The sequence below is a fragment of the Lynx canadensis genome, chromosome A2, assembly GCF_007474595.2.
Source record: "Lynx canadensis isolate LIC74 chromosome A2, mLynCan4.pri.v2, whole genome shotgun sequence".
NCBI classification, from domain to species: Eukaryota; Metazoa; Chordata; class Mammalia; order Carnivora; family Felidae; genus Lynx; species Lynx canadensis.
The window spans coordinates 58,281,248-58,288,470 of NC_044304.2; positions in this window are offsets into that span (position 1 = coordinate 58,281,248).

Genomic DNA, 7,223 nt, shown 5'->3' on the forward strand with positions numbered 1-7,223 from the left:
GTAATACATGGCATATCATATTTAGGGGAATGATGAATTTCAAGATTAGCCTGGGGGCAGGAGACAAGGTTAGAAAGAGGACTTAGGAGCTAAATACCTTAATTAATCTTTGGTTAATTTGTACAAAGTAGTAAGCCCATATATTACAAATGAGGAAGTGAAACATAAGGAGAAAGTGATGGTCTAAGAACATAATGAAAAGCAGTACCATAAAATTAGAACCTTTAGGTAAAGTTATTCTTATTTAATTAACAGAACTACATCATTTTGTTTAGCCTGTGGTCAATGTAAACTCCACAGGCCATTGGAGTCTAAGGACACTATGGGTTCCAGAAAAGTAGGTGAAGATGTGGTAGTAAAAGATCTTGACCAGTGTCTCTATGAAAGTACAAATTAAAGGAGACCTATTTTGGGGCACCTGGGTGGCTGTCAGTTAAGCATCTGACTTTGGCTCAGGTCATGATCTCATGGTTCATGGGTTCGAGCCCCATGTGGGGCTCTGTGCTGACAGCTCAGAGCCTGGAGCCTGCTTTGGATTCTGGGTCTCCCTTTCTCTCTGCTCCTCCCCCATTCATGCTCTGTCTCTCTCTCAAAAACAAATAAACATTAAAAAAAATTTTTTTTAAAGGAGACCTATTTTATAACAGTTCACACAAAAAGCCCACAAAATAGGTAATGGCTACAAAGTGTAAAGCAATTTGGGACTTAAAATGAGTAGTGTCCAGAACAAGGAAGTTAATGGTCCTGTTATTCTGAACTGCATGAACTTCATTAACATTCTATTTTTTATAGTGACCTTTTTCTTTTTAGGAAGGACCAAGTAACAGAGGAGAAATCCAGGAAGATGTCATGAAAAACAACTATTAAAGCTAAGAGTATCTGACTTAGGAAAGAAAAGACTAGGGTGCATCTAGACCCATCATCTATCTCCTTCTATCTGGCCAGTCTCCTCCACTTGGGCTCACCATTGTATTATCTGTCTCCTTTTCAAGGACTTCCATTTTAGGGTATCTCTTTTCTGACAGTGTCAGTCTTTTTTCCTCTGGATCATTTTCATTAGATATAAACATGATCCAGAACTTCTCACCTTAAAAGAAGGAGGAGCAGGAGGAGGAGGAAGACGGTGGGAGGAGGAAGAGGGAAGGGGGGAGGAGGCAGAGGAGGGAAGGGGGGAGAAGGGGGGGGAGGAGGAGGAGGGAAAGGGGAGGAGGGGGGACGCTGGGAATGGGGGGGAGGCTGCTCTGCACGACGGAGGAGGAGGGACGGAGGAAGCAGAAACAAAAGAAAAATTGGGGGATATGAAATCATGCTACTGGTACACTGACTACATGTCCCTGTTTTCCCCTTCTGCTCATGATTCCTAGACATGATAGGAAAGATACACATATACACATGGGTCTAAATGGGCACTGGAAAAGAAGATGGGATCAGCTGGTGTTCTCAAATGAGGAGGAATTACTTGAAAGATAAAAAGCAAATGAGATATAATTGACGGAGGGAACCACAGTCTAAAATGCATACCTGTCTAAATAATCTTAGGTTAAAGAGTGAATCACAATATCAATTTTAGTCTATTTAGAAATTAATGACAATGTGAGAACACTGCATATCAAAATCCATAGAATATAGCCAACAATTCACACAAGAGTTTTTATAGCTACAAATGTATTTATTAGGGGTGGGGGGGAAACCACAGGTTAAATGTAAATGAACTAAGCATTCAATTTAAAAAGCTTTAAACTACATACACATAACATACACGAATCAATAAATTTCTATTGTTGTTAAAATAACAATAAAAATCCAGTAGAACTGATTGCTAAAAGCCTGTTATTTGAAACGATAAATAAAACAGTCAAACCTTTAGTATAAGATAGAAAAGAAAGACATTAGTAAATACCATTAGGAATGAAAAAGAGAACAAAACTAGACATAAGATTTTTAAACTACAGGCAAAACTTGACCTATATCAATAAAATTTAAAATGCAGTTGAAATGAATACTTTTAAGGCATACACAAATTACTGAAACTGATTCAAATAGTAGAAAAGCTAAATAAACAGTGGAGAAAATTAAAAGACAGTAAAAATCAACCCTTAAAAAAGACATTAAGTCCCCTTCGGAATGAATGTATCCTGTCAAACCTTCAATGTATAAACTCTTCTAAGCAAGGTTAGAAAGTGTTCCAATTCACTTTATGAGGCTAGTGTAACCCCACTGCCAAAACAACTAAGAATAATACAAATAGAAAAAAATCCCCAATCTTCCTGAACACAGATGCAACTTTCATAAAGAAAATATGAGCAAGCTGCTAATGAGCAATGTACTAAAAATATAATAGACCATGATTAAATACGACTTAACACAGGGACATAAGATTGGTTGAGTATTAGCAAAAGTCACTAATTTAACTCCCTGCATTAAGAGTCAAGAAAAACAAATCTCGAGAGATGCCCCCCCAGGGGCATGTGATGAGACTTAAAACCTACTCCTTTTAAAAGGAACAAAAACTTAAGAGGTAAATAAGAAACAGAAGGAAACTTCTTTAATTCAATAAAGGATATCTCTCAGAAACCTACAGCAATCACCAAACTTAATGAAGAAACATTAGAGGCATTCCCTCGGGCTCCGTGCTGACAGCTCAGAGCCTGGAGCCTGCCTCAGATTCTGTGTCTTCCTCTCTCTCAGACCCTCCCCCACTCATGCTCTGTCTCTCTCTTTCTCTCAGAAATAAATAAAAGTTAAAAAAAAAAGATTAGAGGCATTCCCATGTAAGTGAGGAACAAGAGAAGGATAATCATTTCCAACACAAATATTGACTATTTTGTAAGAGACAATGCAATAAGGCTGCTGACACTCTGACTTTAGCTCAGTGAGATCCATGTCAGACTTCTGACCTCCAAAATTGAGATAACAAATGTGTGGTATTTGAAGCCACTGAGTTTGCAGTAATTTGTTACAATAGCAACAGGAAACTAATACAAGTGGCAATGAAATTAATAAAACAATTCCATTTACAACAGCATCAAGAATACTTAGGAATAAATAAGTACAAAACTTACTCTGAAAACGACACATGAAAGACACCGAAGACCTAAATAAATGGAAAGACATTCCATTTTCATGGCTAAGAAGACCCAGATGGTTAAAATGGCAATCCTCAAATTAATCTACAGATTGAACACAATCTCCCTCAAAATTCCAGTTTGCTTCCTTGTAGAAACTGACAAGATGATTCTAAAGTTCATGTGGAAACTCAAAGGGTCCAGAATAACCAAAACAATCTTGAGAAAGAAAAACAAAGTTGGTACTGGCACCAGGATAATTATATCCTTGGATAAAATTGAGAGTTCAGAAATAAACCCTCACATTATGGCCAACTGATTTTTGATAAGTGCGAAAGCAATTCAATGGAGAAAGAACAGTCTCCAGAAAATCATGCTGGGACATAGGGATATCCACGTGAAAAAGAATAAGATTCGCCTCCTCCCCCCACACCACACACTAAAATCTAACTCCAAATAGATCAAAGACCTACACGTAGGAGCTAAAACTATACAACTCTTAGAAGACGACACAGCAGTATATTTTCATGACCTTGGATTAGGCAGTGGCTTCCGAGATGACCCCAAAAGCACAAGCAACAAAAGATCTATACACTGGAAATCAAGAAAATGAAAAACTTCTGTGCTTCAAAGGATATCACCAAAGAAAGGAAAACAACCCACAGAATAGGGGAAAAAAAAAAACAAAAAAACACAAACATTTGGAAGTCACACATCTGATAAGGGATTTGTGTCTAGAATATATAAAGAACTCTTATAATTCATAATTCAGTAATAAGGAGACAAACCAATTAAAAATAAGCAAGAATCTGAAGAGATAGGTCTCCAGAGAAGATCTACAAATGGCCAATAAGCACACAAAAAGATGCTTAACCCCACTGGCCTCAGGAAAATGCAAATCAGAATCACAACGAGAATCCGTGCACTTCACCTGCACGGAAATGGCTAAAATCAAACAGAAAGGCAACTCACATTCCGTGGGATGTGGACATCAGAACCCTCATGCCCTAATGATGGGAACGCACATGGTGCAGCGGCTTTGGAAAATAGGCTGATGGTTCCTTTCCAAAAGACTAAAACAGAGTTGGGGTGGCTGGGTGGCTCAGTTGGTTGAGCGTCTGACTCTGATTTTGGCTCAAGTCATGATCTCGTGGTTTGTGGGTTAGAGTCCTACATCGGGCTCTGCGCTGACAGCACGGAGCCTCTCTGCCCCTCCCCACCTTGTTTCTCTCTCTCTCTCTCAAAATAAACAAACATTTGGGGGAAAAAAGATTAAAACAGAGTTGCCAATGACCCAGCAATTCCTGTCCTAGGTACTATCCAAGAGAAGAGAAAACATGTGTCCATATAAAACTTGTTACAGGATTGTTAACGGTAGCATGACTCATAATTGATAAGGTGGAGCCAACCCAAATGCTCGACTAATGAGCAGATAAATAAAATAATAAATAAATAAAATATTAATGAGCAGATAAATAACAACGCAATGTTATTCAGCCATAAAAAGGAATAAAGTGCTGACACAGGCTATGACAGGGATGGAACATAAAAACATAAGAGTGGAAGTGGCCCATCACAAAAGACCATGTATTGTTAAGATTCCATTTATATGAAATGTCCAGAAGAGGCATACCATAGACACAGAGAGTAGGCTTGTCTTTCCCCAGGGCTAGAGAGTGGGGGTGAACAGGAGGGGAGTGACTGTTAACAGGTATGGGTGTTTGGGGGGGGGGGGAGGGTAATGAAAATGTTCTAAAATTGATTTTGATGATGGTTATACAATTCTAAATGTTAAAACCATTGGATTATACATTTTAAAATCATATGGTATGTAAATTCTATCTCAATAAACCCGTTATTTAAAAAAAACACAAGAACATAGAAGCCGTTTCATATAATTTCTTTCATAGAATTTTTTAAGTTTATTTATTTATTTGGTGGCAGCAGAGGTGGGGGGGCAGGGAGAACCAGAGAGGAAGAGAGAGAATCAATCCCAAACAGGCTCCGCGCTGTCAGCACAAAGCCCATTGTAGGGCTCAATCCCACGAACTGAGCCGTGAAATCATGACCTGAGCTGAAATCAAGAGTCGGCTGTTTAATTGACTGAGACACCCAGGTGACCCATACATTTTGTATTATTTTTAACACACATATACACATAAACAGTACATAGTATCAGTATACTTTTAAATTTCACATATATGGGATCCTCTGGCATTTTATTTTTTCACTCAGTTATCTTTCCAATTAATCCATTAGTAAACTCTCATTGCACAAATACAAACTTTAATCGTCCCGTTATAAAATACATAAACACGGGGTGCCTGGGTGGCTCAGTCAGTTGAGCATCCCATCTTCGGCTCAGCTCATGATCTCATAGCTCATGAGTTCGAGCCCCATGGCGGGCTCTGTGCTGACAGCTCAGAGCCTGGAGCCTGCTTCCGATTCTGTGTCTCCCACTTTCTCTGCCCCTCCCCCACTCGTGCTCTGTCTCTCTCGCTCTCTCAAAAACAAACATTAAAAAAAAATTTTTTTAAATACATAAACACGACAGGAAAAGTGTTCCCTTGATCCCATATGCCTTGCCAGCTGCCCATTTCCATGCTTCCCCTTCAGAGCCAAACTTCTCAAGACTTTTCCAGATACACAACTTGTATTCCTTATCGCTAACCTGCCCTTTATTCTACAAACAGAGCGGTGCATTGAAACCGCTCCTCAAGGTGAACAGCAGCCTCCGCCTTACCACAAATACCCTATTTCCACTTAAGATGCACGTTGGAAACAATCCCCCAGCACCTCTAAGCTGCGATGTGTTACGGTTGACAGCATCTAATCTTTCTAAACGTTAGCATTTTTGTCTTAGCAGCATGTACAATAATGGTGATTTTTATAATAGATGGCATCTTAGATGCAATGAAACTTGGTTACGGGGGACAGGCCTGTCATTTTACCCAAACTTACAGATATGTTGGCCCCAAATGACCTCAACCCTCTTCAATTGCTTTCTTCTGGCTTCCATAACCACTCTTCCTCTCATTTTCCGCCTTCTGCCCACTCTGAAGTGTCCTTTGCTGGTTCAGATAATGGGCCCTTGAGTCTCCTTGGGTGCTCGTGTCTTGCTGTGCTCTGCTGGGTGATTACGCCCGGCCCCATGGTGACAGCTGTCAGATGATTACAGCTCCTGCCGGAACATCATCAGCAGTCCAGGCTCAAGTCAGCCTGCAAAGTTCACAATTACCTGGATAGCTACAACGCGTTCCTAGCCAACATGCCAACAGTGAAGCTCTTGGTTCTCCACTAAACCTCTACCTGTTTCTCAAGCTAGAAACGGTTTCTTCTTTTCTCCCACTCCCACTTCTTATGCATCCCTGAGTCTTATCAAACCCACCTGCAAAATCCATCTAGACTGCATCCACCTCCCCCATCCCCTAGTTCAGACCACTGCCATCCACAGACAGCGCCAGAGCCTTCTATGCCACTAATTCTTCTTCCTTTCTCCCTGTAGGAGTCGACAGTGGCCAGGAGCCCCCTGTAAAATACACCGTGTTAGTCTCCTGCTCACCACCCCTCAAGGGCTGGCTACTCCAGCCAGACTCGAGCCCTTATCAGGCCTGTGTGGTACTGTCCTGTAATGTTATAGAAATATACAGTACAGCACGGTGACTATAGTTAACTGTGCTGTCTTATGCATTTAATTGTTGCTAAGAGAGTAAAAAGAGACCTTAAAATTTCTCATCACAAGAAAAAATAATTTTTGTAGCCATGTGGGGTGATGGGTGTTAACTAGATTTATTGTGATCACTCTGCAATATGTACAAATTATCAAATCATTATGCTGCACGTCTGAAATGAATAGAACGTGGTATGTCAATTATATCTCCATGAAAAAAATTTAGATTCCCTAATCTGGGTTTCTATAGAACGTAACTATGTATAGTGTATATATTTTATCTTCTTCCCCAGTCCTGGTCAGAGAGCTTCATGTCTTTGTCATCCCCTAAGTGACAAGAGGAAAAGAGCATCTTGTTCTAATATTTGGGTTTTATCTTGGCTTCTGAAGCTCCAAGTAATAAAGGTGAAAAGAATGCCTTTACTTTTTCCTAACAAGCCCTTTCAACTATACCATAGTTGAAGGAGGGGACTTTTGGAAAGCCTCTA